Source organism: Electrophorus electricus, chromosome 7, assembly GCF_041902795.1.
Source record: "Electrophorus electricus isolate QZ-2024a chromosome 7, ASM4190279v1, whole genome shotgun sequence".
NCBI lineage: Eukaryota > Metazoa > Chordata > Actinopteri > Gymnotiformes > Gymnotidae > Electrophorus > Electrophorus electricus.
In genome coordinates, this window is record NC_137503.1 from 31,594,118 (window position 1) to 31,611,659 (window position 17,542).

Sequence of the window (17,542 nt, forward strand, 5' to 3'; positions counted from 1 at the left end):
GGAGCGGGTGGAGAGCAGGTCGACGAAGGGCAGGTGGAGTTAGAGCGGGTGGAGGCAGAGCAGTTGGACACTGACACTGATGGTTGAGCCAGGAGGGCAGGAATCAGGAAACAGCAGGTGCACCAAGACCCAGCCTGAAGACCCCAGATGAACCCAGCAAACAGCCCTGGAGCCAGAGTGAGGAGACAACACTACCACTACCACACACACACACACACTCACCCACCTACCCACACACACACACCCACTCACCCACTCACCCACCTACCCACACAAACACACATACACACACCCACTCACCCACCTACCCACACACACACACACACACACACCCACTCACCCACCTACCCACACACACACACACACACACACCCACTCACCCACCTACCCACACACACACACACACACACACTCACCCACCTACCCACACACACACACACACACCCACTCACCCACCTACCCACACACACACACACACACACACACACTCACTCACCCACCTACCCCCACACACACACACACACACCCACTCACCCACCTACCCACACACACACACACACACACACACACACTCACCCACCTACGCACACACACACACACACTCACCCACCTACCCACACACACACACACACATTCACCCACCTACCCACACACACACACACACACACACCTACCCACACACACACACACACACACACACACCTACCCACACACACACACACTCACCCACCTACCCACACACACACACACACACACTCACCCACCTACACACACACACCCACTCACCCACCTACCCACACACACACACACACACTCACCCACCTACCCACACACACACACACACACACACACACCTACCCACACACACACACACTCACCCACCTACCCACACACACACACACACCCACTCACCCACCTACCACACACACACACACACACACACACTCACCCACCTACCCACACACACACACACACACACACACACACACTCACCCACCTACCCACACCCACACACACACACACACTCACCCACCTACCCACACACACACACACACACACTCACCCACCTACCCACACACACACACACACCCACTCACCCACCTACTGACACACACATGGACACAAACACCCAGACACATACACTCACCCACCTACCCACAAACACCCAGATACACACACACACACACACACACACACACATGCACACACACACACACCCAGACACACATGTACATGCAGACAATCACTGAATATAATCTACAAGAAGAGTTAGGTTTGTATTCACAGGTGCAGCCTAATGAAATTATGAAAGAGCGCTGGGTCACACCCTCCCATCACAGCACTCCTCTACTCACCACTGCTGCTCCCAAATATGGGCATGTTCACTTCCCCAAACCGACCAATCAGACAGCACCTCTACCTTCACCCCCAAACCACAGAATCACTGGAACATTATATTACTGTATTACTGCTCTATACACTAATCAATATGCAATTAATAAGAGCTAAATGAATATATGGGCTCTAGGCCTTGCACATTGCTTCTCTCTCTCTCTCTTTCTTTCTCTCTCCTCTCTCTCTCTCTCTCTCACTCACTCTCTCTCTCTCCCTCCTTCCTGGTTTGATTAAGCTCTGTGCAATATTATTATTGATATTTCTAGTCCTCCTGATGAACTCTGTAACAGACAAAGAAGCAAAGGGGAAAAAAAGAATTGTGCCCACTGGAAGGAGAGCAGAATAATCTCTCACTTTCTCTCTCTCCACCTCTCTCTCACTCACTGTCTCTTTCTTTCTGATTGTTTGATGGGTGTTATTGTCTAATTATTCCCCTGCCTCACACCCTTCAGTAAAGGACACTCTGTCACTACACTCTCTCTCTCTCGCCGCATCCACCGTGCTAATTAGCCTCCCTCTCTCCGGCGCTCTTAATTAAGACTCTGCTCTCCTGTGGAGACGTGGGCCAGGGGTGCGACAGTAGTCCTGCCCCCACCTCCAAACCCCTCTGCCGGGGTCCGCCTCTGCCATAGACCTGATCCAGCGCTACGGCAGGGTGGAGCTAACGTGTGTGTGTGTGCGTGTGTGTGTGTGCGTGTGTGTGTGTGTGTGGTGGGGGAGATACACAAGTGTTTTCTGTTGTAAAGCCAAACTTGTATTCAAACTGTTATTCAGACTGGCGTCCATGCACTAGCACTCATGCTTCATGCCAACTCCACCGTTGAGCAAACCGTCGCCAGGTCATTTAAGGTAAACACACAATATGTGAAGTGATTGGGGGGGGGGGGACTGAACCAACAACACACTCACACACACACTCACACACACACACACACACACACACACACTCACACACACACTCACACACACACACACACACACACACACTCACACACACACACACTCACACTCACACACACACACACACACTCACACACACACTCACACACACTCACACACACACACTCACACACACACACACACACACACACACACACACACACAGTTAACCATGGCCCACTTCAGGCTTGGAGGAACATTAGTGCCCATTAGTGTCCAAAAATGGCAAAGCTAAAAGAATCTAACACTCAATATAATTTTTAAGTCACCTACAGCACAGTAAAATAATTTTTGTCGTATTAATTCCATTCACAATGAAATCATCTCTGTGAAATGACCACCTACAGTGAAGATGTGAGTTGTGAAAGTACGCGGGACATCGCTGAGAAGACAGGAACGCAAAAGCCGTGTGTTAACGAACAAAAGCAGAAAGGCAAAAGACATGCATGGAAGAAAAAACGTAGCCATGGAAACAGGCTTCTGCTGAAGACTGAGCCAGGTGGAACGCCGTCGGACTTTTCTAGAGGCGCTTGCACGTCCGAGGTATGACATGGCCTCCCCCTCTCAAATTTGACCAAATGTAGCTTCCGTGATGCTGTTGTCTTCGCTGCTCATTCATCACTCTCCTGCCACCCCCATCCCATCCCGCTGGTCCAGGGTGGGAGCGTTCGCTTTCATGGCGACGGAGCCCGGGCGTAAAATGCACCATCGGACCCGGTCACACGGGCTTGAAGGACTAAGATGGATGATGCGGGGGCGGTCCACACTTCAGCAGAGAGCAGAGAAGGGTGTGAGGGCGGAGCCGGCGCATGAGGGCGGAGCCTGAGCTTCAGATGCTGGACGTGGCCACAGCGATCCTGGTTTAGGTTGAGTGCCCAGTGCGAATCCCAGTCTTCAAAGCGGAGGTTTGAATTATTACTCGGCAGGGTGACAAATGATTTTCTGCTTTCTCCCCCCTCACTTCTTCTCTCTCTCTCTCTCTCTGTCTCTCTCTCTCTCTCTCTCTCTCTCTCTCTCTCTCTCTCTCTCTCTCCATCTCTCTCTCTCTCCCTCTCTCTCTCTCTCTCTCTCTCTCTCTCTCTCTCTCTCTCTCTCTCTCTCTGCTCACCAACCCACCCCATTTTGCTCTCTCTCTCTCTCTCTCTCTCTCTCTCTCTCTCTCTCTCTCTCTCTCTCTCTCTCTCTCTCTCTCTCTCTCTCTCTCTCTCTCTGCTCACCAACCCACCCCATTTTGCTCTCTCTCTCTCTCTCTCTCTCTCTCTCTCTCTCTCTCTCTCTCTCTCCTCTCTCTCTCTCTCTCTCTCTCTCTCTCTCTCTCTCCCTCTCTCCCTCTCTCTCTCTCTCTCTCTCTCTCTCTCTCTCTCCATCTCTCTCTCTCTCTCTCTCTCTCTCTCCCTCTCTCCCTCTCTCCCTCTCTCTCTCTCTCTCTCTCTCTCTCTCTCCATCTCTCCTTCACCGTCCTTTCCATCTCTTTCTCGCTCCACTGCTCTTCCTCTCCTCTATGTCTTTGAGGAGCTCTCGCTCATTCTCACTTTTCTGTTTATTTCCTGTTTTGGTTTTCCATCCGTGTCCCCTTCCTGCCCTAATGACTCGCTGTGATCCGGGAAACGTTCGTGTCCGGTAGTTCTTATTCAAAAAGGCTGACAAAACATTCGCTGTTGTTCTCCAATTAATCACACTGAAGTGCAAAAAATAAAAAATAAAATCTTGCAACAAGAAATGAGAGAATGTTCCGCCTCTCTCCTCCACGGCTGCCTGCCACAGATAACTGCTCCACCTAATGACATCGCAGTTGCCCCGGCGATATCTAGGCACGCGTGCGGCTGATTTGATCATACATAGCGACGTTGTTGGAAAGGAGACAGAAAACTGGAGGGGGGGGTTTGCAAAAGAGGAATTCTGACAGCTGCTCAGAACTCTTGTTCCTGCATCATCATGGTAAGTGTCACTAGTTTGCCAAGCAATACGTTAACAACAATTCAAATTACAGCATGTTACTCTGGACATTGTGAGATTCTACCATTTTGCAGGGGTTTTTTAAAAGAATTTCAGAACATGGGGAAGCATTTCCTAGATCAGCGCGAAAGAACACCATCTACCTGGAGCCGAAACGGTGTGCGAGAGCAGACGCAGCAGGAAAGCAACCAAGCCCAGTCTGAAGGGCGTTTCGGAGCTTCTCGCCACATGTGAGGGAGGGCATTCTGGCTCTCCGTGGCGTTCAGCTGCAGTTACGTCAGGTTATTCTCAACCTCTCTGGTTCTGTGATTATTCATTCTACAGATTTAAGGACTTAGAAACAGGAAGGACTGGATGAACCGGTCTGACTCCAGTGCCACACCCTTACTGAATCTGCCTGGCCGTTGAGGGGGGTCTCTCTTCCGTAATACGCTCCTTAGAATTCTTCTTTATGCCACGGCATTATACAGTCTCCTCAGCCCAGCGCAAAACCGTGCTGGTGCTCCATGCTTTTCACGGTTTCTTCCTGCCAGTGATCCGGAGGCTAAACCAGCTGAACATCCAGGCCATTCTGATGCTTCCCTGCGCCACCCAGCTGAACTGTATGCTTCAGTAAGGCCCTTAGTCTTACAGGGCTTAACCAGTATCAGCAATGACCCTGGGGGCCAGGTGGCATGGAGAAAAGTAAACTGTGTGTGTGTGTGTGTTTACATAGAACCCAGCCCTCTCCAGGAGTAACGTCTTTTTAAGTCCTTTCCGCATTTGTTCTCACGGAGCACGAAGCCTGATGGGATTATTTGGGAGACAGCCGCGGATTAGCATTGGAGGAGAGCGTGAAGGGAGGCGGAGGAACACCTGGCCTTCCACATGTCTGCCTGCGCACTTCCGCCGAGACGCTCCTAATCATTCCTAAAGACACTCTCAAGGAGTCTCAACCTCTCCACGGAACCAGAAAGGATTTGTCTTCATTAGGTAAGTGCCCCTGATCGCCGGGGAAACGTGCATCTTAAAAGAGCCGGGAAGCTGACTTCATGACTGGAAAGGTAAATGTGTGAGACTTGTGGTTAGCAAATCAAACACAGCCAAGGCAGCACAGACTAAAGGTCCCCGTGCACTGCTCAGATACACGCTGGTCGAGCTGTACAAATGTGAGAATAACTGTAGTCAGATATGTATTTACCCTGACTGCGGTCGCAGACTGCTGAGAGTTAACAAACAGTAGCAGCGATGTAATGACATAGTAATAACTGAATAAGCCAATAGACAACCAGCTGGCAGATAACCAGACGTAAACCCGCTCAGATCAAGCGGTCTGCATCACCTGCGTCTGCTCCTCCGAACTCTCCATGCCAAAGTGTGTTTTCACCAAGCACAGTACCCACGGTGTCATCAGCGACCTATCCACTGACCTTAATCAGTGGTCAGGGACCTCAGGACCAGGACTGGCTGAATTTTTCAATACGGCACATCACTCTGAACCAACCAGTGACACCGACGTGTAAAAATCCCAGCAGTACTGCCAAATCGCACCTGGCAACATACTAGATTAGGGTGGCTTCTTTCATAACCCCTACAAAGAGGTCGCCGCAATCTCCGAAGGAGGACACGGCGGGGTCAGGACACGACGCTGAAACACAAAATGAAAGACATGTCTTATATAACAGAGCTGCCCAATTTGGACCAGAATCTGTAATCTAAATGTTGTTCCCCATACTCGGTAACTGATTGCAGTATTTTGGCGTGGTGTACAGATTACACGAAACTCATCTTTCGGACTGTTTGAAATGAAAGGATAAACCGCTAACCATCGAGGACTGGGAGTCATTGCAAGTTACCACCAAGCTCCCACTGCCTAAAACACCTAATCAAACAGACAGTGAGCGTAGTTACAAGAATCGGTCGTGGCTGTTAGGTGGCTGTTACATTTATCTCCCCACACCAGACTTTTATGTGAATTCACACAATCAGCTCGGAAGCCAAATCTCTGGCTTGAGTGGGGTTTTGATCCTGTAACCCTGGATGCTTCCCCCTCCGGCTGTGACGGTACCCCTGCAGGGACTCGGAGGGGCACCAGGACCAGACAGTCTACACAAGTGCACATGGGAAAGAAAGGTCTCTGCTAACGATGAGTCATGCTTAGTGTTGTACTGTTGGGTCCTATTGAGGCTAACGGTCCACCTGACCACACACTGAGCTTCAAACCTCCTATTACCATTAAGTCACAATGACTCAGCAGCCTAGAACTGGAGCAAAGGGACTCTAAATTAATTATACACTTGGGCAACATTTCAGCTAGTGAAATACCAGTTGTTTTTAAATTATATATAACTGTTGACCAATATTGTAAATGGGTTCGGAGAAGGATTGTAGCTTATATATATATACACATACATACATACATACATACATACATACACACACACACACTAAGTGGAAAGAGGCGGACAGAGCATCAGAGCCACTATCCAGGAAGACACAAAGATCCAGGAGTACGACAGGAAGATGGCCCCTTTTACCTCGGACAGGTAAACCTCTGCATGGACTGTACCACCGGCCGAAAGTGGAAGTGGCTGATATGGAGAAATCCAACCAATGGCTCGAAAAGGCTGGACTGACAGACAGCACAGAGGCACTAATCACAGGAGCACAGGAACAAGATGCCAGCAGGCAGAGCGTACACAGAACGCCGTAACCAAGGGGCTGGCGTAGGATTCAGAAACATCTGTGCCGAGTATGGGCTGGGAGCTCCGAGGTCAAAGTGGACACACCCCATGAAGCAGTGGAGCATGACCGAGCTAGGATCCTGTGGGACTTCCAGACACAGGCTGACAAAACGGTAACAGCTAACCACCCGGACACAGCAGTGATGGACTAACAGCGGAAGAGTAATTCCCATCGTCACCTTCCCAACAAAATAAGAAAAGCACTGTCCCAAAATTCAGTTCAAGTCTTTCTGTGCTGCTTGTGGAGACTCCACGTTTTCCGCCTTTCCTCGCGGAAAGCCGTGCCGAGCCATACAAGTGCTGTTGCCACTGTGGCCCATCCACAGAAGCACTCACATCCTCCTCTCCTCAAGTGCTCTTGGACTCCACTAAGCAGCAGCTCAAGGCTAATCTCACACTCTTGTTGTCGTTTGAGGAAGCTTGCACTCTCCCCGCCTCACCCCCCGGCACTGGCTCCACTCCGCTTTGGCACGTTACAGCGGGGGAACGACCAAGGGACAGAAACACCCAGCCGTCAGGTCGAGAGCGCTAGAGCGCCGTTCTCTCTCGCTAGACATCAAGGCGAGAGGCAGGACCTCATCTATGGAGGGCAGTCGTAGGGGAGGGAGATTAGGTCAGAGTGCCTCACGCGTCCCAGTGGCTTGTGGGTAATGGGCATAATCAGGGGGCGTGCAGGTGTGACCGGTTGCATCTTCCCTTTTTTTCTGACGCACACCTGCTCAACACACGGCAACATGGGATAAAAGAGATGGCAAATTGACTGATTCAAATAGAGATATCACCTGCAAAGCCTCTTACAGAGGAGTCTGGATCATTACTTTTCTGAGCAGCATAAACCCATTAAAGTCTTCTTAAATCACGGCTGCTTCAGAGGTGAGTTTCGAGCTCTCTACAATCGGCACAGAGCTCTATATATATATTTTTTTTTAGTTTTTTAACAGAATCGATAACAGCTGCGCTGCATTTGTGGGATGCAGTCACAGTAAGTGCCTCTTCTGTGATCTAATGCCTTTGATCTAGCCCCAGATCAGCAGGGAGGGGGCCAACCAGCACTCGGAACAGACAGTTGTCACCACATGAACTCCCAGTCACTGGAAATGTAACATGGGTCACACTGATGGAAAATAAGTTACAGTTTAGCTGTTATAAAGGACAAGCTAGAGGGAAAATGCTGTGTAGTGTGTATAATATTGTGAGAAATGACATTTTAATGAACAATGTTAATCAAATATATGCCAGTGCTATCCTGTGACTGTAGCTAAGTATACAAAAATATATTTTGAATGTATTAAACTAGACATATCAGCAGCAATGCAGCACCCAGTTTAAAGCAACTTCTACCAGCTCGCCCCCTACAGGAGGGAGGACTTACCAACACAAGACCAGGTGAGCAGGCAGGATCAAAACATCGTGTCAGTACCCAGTCATTCGGAAGGCATGAAGCGAATTGAAGAGCAGACTATGTGGCCATTACACTGCGCACCACAGCATCCATGGAGAAAAAACTCAGAACAGAGCGTTGGAACGGCGAACACACAGCCAGACGGTTTGGAGCGCTGAAATGTTGCATATTTGAGGTTACAGCAGGTCAGAATCAGCCTCGGGCCTCACGAACATCTTCACTGATTCGCTGGATTGATTAATTATGTCTGCTTAGGTAATCCTGTATCATAAGAATCTCAAGTACCTCGCACAACAAACAGGCAGCTGCTTGACACATACTAGTAAAAGGCATAAACCGATGACAAAAATCTATTTGTATTCTCACTTCAGCGAAGGGGGCGGGGGGGTGGGGTGCTCACCAGGGATATTTGCGAGATATTTTTTTATTCATGTGAACTGCAACTCCGCCTCGAGGCTGTCTGAAACACACACTAAAGCAGGCAGGCACCGAGGCAGACACTTCAAACATGGCTTTGGAGGGGGGCAGGACCCTGTGATCCCTGGCGCTGTCTGACAGGCCGGTGCATGATTAAGGCTGAGCTTGGCAGACACTGAGGCAAAAGAGGACTGCAGCAGCTTCCTCAGGACTACACCTGCACGCCGAGCTCTGAGGTGCAGGCAGCCTTTAAATCGTCTACGTTTTTCTTCCGCCACCACTCTGTTTTCTTTAACTTTTCTTATTATATTGTCATTTGTCCTATATGTGCCCTGTTGCTCTCTCTCTCGTCCTCTCTCCCTCTCTCTCACTCTCTCTCTCTCTCCCTCTCTCCCTCTCTCTCACTCTCTCTCTCTCTCCCTCTCTCTCACTCTCTCTCTCTCCCTCTCTCCCTCTCTCACTTTCCCTCTCCCTCTCTCTCTCCTCTCTCTCTCCCTCTCTCCCTCTCTCTCACTCTCTCTCTCTCTCCCTCTCTCTCACTCTCTCTCTCCCTCTCTCTCCCTCTCTCTCTCCTCTCTCTCTCTCTCTCTCTCTCCCTCTCTCTCCCCCCTCTCTCTCTCTCTCTCTCTCCTCTCTCTCTCCCTCTCTCATCTCTGTCTCTCCCTCTCTCCCTCCCCTCTCCCTCTCTCCCTCTCTCTCTCCCCTCTCTCTCTCTCTCTCCCTCTCTCCCTCTCACTCTCTCTCTCTCTCCCATTAGCACCTAACATGCAGCACAGAGAGATGTAAGCATAGCTAGCAGTGAAGGGAGGATGGGCCAGTGGAAACAAACAACTCCTCGTCAGAGCGAGGAAGACAGCGGAGGAAGAGTGGAGGAAGAGAGGCCTCTCAAACCAGGCAGGGGAGAGGCAACAAAGCATCACAACAGATCATCTTGATCCTGATTTAGATGCGGCTTCTGTTCATATTTTGGTGTTTTATTTTCAACAGTGACATTCATTAAAATGAAGGCTAAGGAGGTCTCCAGTGCAAAAAAAAAAAATGTCAACTTCAGGTAAGGACAGTTAATAAATACGTTTAACCCTACTGAATAAATATTAACTCATGTATTATTGAGTATTTGTCTGGTGTAGAAAAAAAATCCAATAACCAATTTTGGCAAGACAAATAATACACAAGTTTTATATGATGTTAATAGCATAGTGAAGTTCAGTTGGATGTTGGTGAAATGAATGTTGCGTTGTTGTTTTATGAGCGATTACTGCATAGTACACAGTGCATTGCCTAATAGTAAAGAAGGACCACATACAACACCATTCTGAGGTTAGCAAGAACTAAGGCTGTATTGTCTTTCTTATATTATGGATGTATGAAAACTAAAGAAGTGTTACACATGATTGACCAGGTTTGTCAAGAAGTCAGCCCAAAAAGAACCAATCCAAACCACTGGAACAGCTTAGCCTGCTAATAAGCCCAGTAATCAGGCTATGCTTTTGCAGTGGTTTGAACTGGTCTGTTGTTATGAAGTGAACGGTTTCTTAGGAAGTTAACTTGGTTAACTTGGTCTTTAGTGTCACACTGACTGCTAAGCAAAGGTTCAGTATGAACCCAGTCTACACTTCCATTACGTCTGCTCAGGCGGTACTCTGAGCCACTCCATCGAGTAGACGGCTAGTTTGGGTGAGTGTTGCCGTGGCTGCCGTTGTTACCAGGGGCTCATCGGCGGCCCACTTCCACCTGCGCCTCAGATCACATTCTGCTCCTTCCAGGCAGAGCTGGTAAGATCAGGGCCCGGTTCTGAAAAGGCCCAGTGAATGACGTCTGGGCCCTGGTGCCACTTCCAGAAGCAGCCGGGAGCTGTTTGATTTGGCCAGGAATAGATTTTCGCCACCAGGGTTCCTGGGAGGAGAGAAATCGATGGAACACTTCAGGGGAACTTCACCTGCCTGCTAACCCGTGACAGACCCCAGGCGCCCCGCTGGTGAATATCAGAGGTGTCGCAGTACACAACAGCTTGATTTCACAAGAAAAAAAAATCTCAGAGGAATGTGGTACTTCACATTAAAACCAAAGAGCCACAGAGCCACAGAGAGGCAGAGAGGCAGAGAGGCAGAGGGAAAAGTATAGTTTTTCTAACATTTCTAGCATCTCCTAGCAAGCGTAATGTTCGGCCTGTAGGACAAAGGACAAAACCATTTTTAAATACGACTTAAATAACTTTTAAATATCAATTAAATATTAGCTGACACATGCCAGCTGACATTCTTTTAAAATTATATCTGTGAAACACCAAATGATAAACTTCCAATGGTGAAGAGCTGGCAATCCACAGCTATATTGATATTTCAAACTAAGAATCTCTCCACCAAAAGCTACAACATATTAAGGCCTGTCAATCATGGAAGAGCTAATTAAACAGGAAGAATGGATCTGACAGTGAACCCACTGAGTACACATCACAATACTATTATAAAGACAAACTGTAAAGACCCTCCTCCGAACATCCTTGGGAAATCAGACGCTTTACAGCTGAATAAATCAGATACCTGAATCCAGTGGAATGCCAACAGAGAACCAAGAACACCCAGCCGAGTGGATTCACTTATTATATTATACACTTATAATTTTGTTAAATAAATCTGCTATGCAATTAATAATTTGTTAAGAAAGTAATGGGGCCCCCACAGGAGAGGCCTGGAAAGAAGAGGGACATTGCTTCTCAGAGGTTTATTAGTATCACGGAGCAGCATGGAGCAGGACGGACAGAGCAGGGACAGAATGAAGCAGGGAGGGGTTTGTGGTCCTGAGCGTGTGCACTTTGTGGAGAGAGGTCCAGGAAGAGCAGGCAAAGTCTTACATCCCAGAGGAAATATTTAGCGTGCATGGAAATGACTTTAAAAGGCTGCATTCAGAACAGCCACCATAAACGCTTGCTTAGGAGTAGCTTAATTACTGAGCTATGTGCAGAGAGGGAGAGAGAGAGAGAGAGAGAGAGAGAGAGAGAGAGAGAGAGAGAGAGAGAGAGAGAGAGAGAGAGGGAGAGAGAGAGAGAGAGAGCATCGCACATCACTGCCAGTGGTAATGAGAAAACGCAGATATGGAAGAAGCAGGTATTATAAAACCAGGCCTTTAGAAGCACTACAGTTATATGCTGAAAACAGTCACGGGATTTTCAGATACAATGCACAGAGCGCACAGAAGCCAGTGAATGTGTCCAGACATACTGTCGTTACATTTTCATATGAACGGGTATGTGCATTATTAGTGCTTACTCAATGCAAAGTAGAGAACTCTAACCCTCTCCTGTGTTATATATATATATATATATATATATATATATATATATATATATATATACATAAAAAATATAAAAACTGGCTCCTCCTACTACTAATTCAGAAGCACTTTGCTTGCACAGCTGATGAAGGATCTCTGTCTGAAATGTCCTGTTTCTCTGGAATCTCTGTGAACTTTACTACAATTTTGAATATATATATATATATATATATATACTTTTTTCTTTTCTTTTTTTTCATGTATATATATTTTATAGTTTTTATGTTCAGCTGTCTTGAAATCGCAGACAAAACCAACGCTGGTATATCACTATGAAAAGTTGTTTTTTGTTAAGCATGCTGTCCAGAGGAGTGGGAGTCCAGACTGACTTCTAGCTATCGCCCTCCCCCGCTGCTGCTCCGGCCCACACACAGTGAGGGTTGGACTCCTCACAAACACCAATCACCGCCGCTGTGACTGAACTTGCAGTATTGCGCATTAATATTGCACGCTGCTTTTTATGAACACCCTGCTCATTGCAGTGCCAAGTACAGCAGAGTCCTACTAGACTATAATCGCTTGGTAGCTTTTGCTCTGTTCTTGTTTGATATTTACACTACAGATAGACATACATTTGTCTCATGTCTTATTCCTTCATTTTTTCTAATTAGGACATTTTGTATAAGTATGTCTCACTGGTGCCTGAAGGACTAGCCAAGTAAAAACTTCATTGTTGCTGTGATGGTCTGTTTTACCGTGCATATGACAAAAAATGCAGAATCATGAATCTGCGTTATATTGTAGTCATTCCAAGTAGATGAACTCCATCCTGAAATAAAACTTTAAATCCCCAGACACACACGGCAGGATGTAGGCCCATCTGTAAAGTCACGGGCGGTCTGTGAAGATGCGTTTAATGCAGGGGATGCGTTTAACGGGTGTGCTGCTGGAAACGAGATGGAGGAAAGGCAGAGAGAGGCAGAGAGAGGCACGGGGGACAGCCTGCACCAGCTCATTTCAGTGCATTCGAAAAATTAAGATGATTGATTTTTTTTAATCCAGCTGTTTCCAAAAGCGCTAATAGGGTGAAGAGAGCAGAGCCACCACACTGTGGCCAACTGGAGAGGCACTCGGCACAGACACGGAAGGATTTGGGATGGAGTGTGATGGAAAGAGGGAGGCAGATAAAAGGCAGAGAGAAGGATGAAGAGCAATGTGCCACACTCCACTGCTACACGCACACACACACACACACACACATGCATGCATGCTTGATTCCATCTTTTTAGCAGACATACTGGGTTTGGAGGACAGCCAAGCAGCAAGCTGCAAGGAGATCAGGGATAGAAAGAAGCTATTAGTCTGTCTGAGAGAGAGAGAGAAAGAGAGAGAGAGAGAGAGAGAGAGAGAGAGAGAGCGGGGGGGTGGCTGGCAGGATGAAGAAAGAACACAAGAGAGGAAAAGAAGTGGTACCTTTGGGTGGAGGATCAGGAATCGTAAGGTCACTAAAGAGAGAGGAAGAAGAAAGCTGGAGCAAAAACCTGCTCGCGTAAAAGTTCCTAAATCGGGCACAACTCGCGTCTGACTGCGTCTGCTTGCCAGTGTGCACGTAAATACTAAAGCAGCTGAATAATACAAACGTATGTGAATCCTAAAACGTAGCCATTTCTATATAAGGACCAAAAAATAGTGCCTTCTGGAACAGACCGCTGCCTTCATTAGCGTTTACTATACTGCTGTATTGTCCGTAGCCTTTACTGTGATGAATGGCTCGTGACAGAAGGATGTGACCCAGTGCAAAGTGTGTGCATGCACTAGGCCTGCAATGAATAAACTTTGTCCCCATGTCTAACACAAAAGCTAAAAATCACATTTGGCATTGAGATAAAGTGCACCTTAGTGAAGAGAGTTAGAAACACGTGGCTGGATGTGAGCTTTGGCTGGTACTGATTCACCACAAGTGAACACGAACACAAGCAGCTACTGCAGTATAGTCACCGTAAGCGTCTTTACAAAATACACCATTCCTGCCCACCCATCACACCTGGTACGTCGTTAAAGCAGAGTTCATACCAGCACATGTACCTGAGCCTTAAATATGCACCACCAGTGAAGCCAGATTAGTATCTGCATGGGATTATCATATGTTTGACTCAAAGATATGGATTATATGGGTTAAAGATGACAGAGAAAAAGCCAATGGCAGCAGTAACCTTGTGTGGGTGTGAGTTGTTTCCTGCAATGTTCTAAACCAAAGTAATGTGATCCAGACAAACTGCTCATCTGAAGCGTTGAATGGGCACGGGGAAGATGGGAACTCCTCGTGTGAGACATCGATGTGGGAGATCCGTCCGCCCACACTGGTCTGAGGTGTACCATAATAAAGACAGCTGTGACAGGCTTGTTGTGGAACAGGGAATCGCATTAACCTGATCGTCTGATGAGCAAAGAGAGACCGAGAGAGAGGGAGAAAGTGAGAGAATAGAGAGAGAGGGAGAGAGAGAGAGAGAGAGAGAGAGAGAGAGAGAGAGAGAGTGAAAGAAAGTGCACACGAGAGGATCGTTAGTAACCTGTAGTCAGCCATTCACCGTCCGTCTGCTCTAACGCTGCCTCTCCCGGCAGCGTGCAGTAATTAACGGCGACGGGCATTACAGGCTGTGCCCAGACGACACCACCATCACCGCTCTGAGTTCAGCCCCTTCACTCCTGAAGCTCACTGACGTTCACTCCCTCCCTGATTTATTGGACTGGATCTGCTGTAGCGAGAGACGACAGGATGAAAGAGCAGAGAAGAGAAAAGCTTATCCTCAGCTTGTCTGTTCCTGAGGTGTGTGTGTGTATGTGTGTGTGCGCGCGCGTGTGTGTGTGTGTGTGTGTGTGTGTGTGTGTGTGTCTGCGTGTGTTTGTGTGTGTGTTTGTGTGTGTTTGTGCCTGATGACAGACTTAAGCAGGTTTATTATTCTCCACCCTACAGCCAAAATGCAGTAATTGCTATCAAGGACAGATACCAGAGCGGATACAGCTCACACCGGCTTCACCCCATCACCCGGCACACACACACTGTGAACAAGGTCATATGTTACTGTGGGCCAATACAGAGAGACTCTGGAACACACCAGCACACACAGACGTTTATGCCACATGCCCATGCACGCACGCACACACACACACACACACACACACACTCACACACACACACACACAATCACACACCAGCTGCGAGGAACAGTGAGCGAGCCTGTTGATTGGCTGAAGGCCTCGTGGGCTGTGTTGTGAGGAGCTGTCCGTGTGTAATGATGATTTATGCACAGAGACGCCACCCAGCCAAGTGGAACCATATCATTTACACAAACAAACACGACAAACCTACCAGCTATCTGACTGGTCATCCCCTTCTCTCTCTCTCTCTCTCTCTCTCTCTCTCTCTCTCTCTCTCTCTCTCTCTTCCATCCATTCCATCTTCCTCTCCTTCTTTTCTCTCACTCTGGGTCTAATCCTTCATTTCCATATTATTTATTCCGTGGTGTCCGTATAGCACTTCCCTTCTCCCTGGCTATGTCATTCCAGCACCGCTGACGGGGGGATAACTGCCTCACAGCTTGCACCCTTCCATGTCCCGAGCTCAGGAAGCCGTGGCTCCCTCCAGATGCCGTGTCCCCTCTTCCGTTCTCCAGACGTTTACCCTTCACAATCTGTCCAGTCCTCACTTACTCTCCTGTTCTGTCATAATCTCTACAACTCCCATTTCACCTCACGCACTCTCCGTCTCCTGTGCACACGTTTGTCCTCAGTCCACCTCATCTGTTCCTCTCTCTCTCTCACGCACTCTCCGTCTCCTGTGCACACGTTTGTCCTCAGTCCACCTCATCTGTTCCTCTCTCTCTCTCTCTCTCTCTCTCTCTCTCTCTCTCTCTCTCTCTCTCTCTCTCTCTCTCTCTCTCTCTCTCTCTCTCTCTCTCTCTCTCTCTCTCTCTCTCTCTCTCTCTCTCTCTCTCTCTCCTTTAAAGCCCAGGCTCCATGGGGGTTTCTCACTGATCATTATCTTTTGTTGGCTATGTAAGCCACAGACAGTCCCAGTGTGAGTGTATGCACACCAGCGCGTGTGTGTGTGTGTGTGTGTGTGTGTGTGTGTGTGTGAAGTTTGTTCTTCAGAGCACACTTGCTCTGTATATCAGCATAGCACGAACATAAATACGCTACAAACACGAATACGCTATAAATACAGATAAACTATGAACACAAATACAGTACAAATACAAATACACTACAAACACAAATACAGTACAAATACAAATACACTACAAACACAAATACAGTACAAATACAAATACACTACAAACACAAATATGCTACCAATACAAATATATATAAGTGCTCTACAACCACAAACACAGTCAAAAGACAAAAACACTGCAAATACAAATGCGGTACAGTCAGCCAGACAGGGCGTGTACCCTACATACATCAGACGCACCACTCCACATCACTCAGCCTGTGATCCTACATTCCCATTCAGAATAATTATATATGGTAAGCAGGCATGTGCAAGAAACAGAGAGAGCAAGTGAGAGGGAGCGAGAGAGAGCGAGAGAGAGAGAGAGAGAGAGAGTGAGAGTCTTTCTCATCTCACTTTGACTTAATCTCCCAGATGACAACTCCATAATAAGCTCATTTATTATGTACCATTTCCACGGATTCCTCCCTGAGCCTTTCTCCGAGCCAACCTCGCCCTGGTGGTGCGCCACTTCTTCAGCCTAATGTGACAGGAGGTAAATACAAGCCCTAAAGACACGTGTGTCTGCTCTGATCGGGGCTCCGACCACGTCTGGGTGGGTGCAGGGCGCAGGGACGTGGGCTCTGTTAGGAGACGGCATCCGAGTCGCCCTCGGCCGCCTCAAGCTGCGCCGGCCTGCGGCGTGGATGCGCCGGGCCACTCCTGCTCGGCGCCTCCCACATCCCGCTGGGTGTGTGGGGTTATGGGAGAAGAGAAGGAAGGCTCTTATAATACACGGAGCGCTCATCAACACCAAAGAGTGCTTGGATATACAAAGACAGGAAGATATAGGTCTTACTGATAGAGGCCTTTCATTTACCATCGCAAGCAGTTTTCAATTTTTAATAAGCTTGCTAATAAATATATGATCCGCATTTGGAAGCTTTCATCAGACTCAGGATGGGGCATAGCTAGGCAGTGTTTGCTTTTCCAAAGAAACAAGTAATTATGTATTCCAGAATACCTTAATGACAACAGCAACGGGCCGATATAACCTGCGTCTCTATGGCGATAATAACAATGGACCAATAGAACCTGAGTCTTAATAACGACAATAACAATAGTGAGCATGATTGTCCCAGCCATGGGGATGAGCAAAATGTTTCTGTCTTCACTGTGAATAAAGAGCTACAAGAACACAAAACCCAAGTCCACTCATGCGCA

The 17,542-nt window shown here is 47.9% G+C and overlaps 1 protein-coding gene and 1 long non-coding RNA gene across 2 annotated transcripts in view; one reads left to right on the forward strand and one right to left on the reverse strand.

Annotated features, from left to right (window-relative positions):
• dab1a (DAB adaptor protein 1a) overlaps nt 1-17,542 on the reverse strand; it is a 241,903-nt gene that overhangs the window by 188,098 nt on the left and 36,263 nt on the right. The window lies entirely within an intron of this gene.
• On the forward strand, nt 4,250-9,862 carry LOC145658760 (uncharacterized). Its single transcript, XR_014124614.1, has 3 exons — nt 4,250-4,902; nt 5,006-5,262; nt 9,590-9,862. It is a non-coding gene; the product is annotated as an uncharacterized LOC145658760 (long non-coding RNA).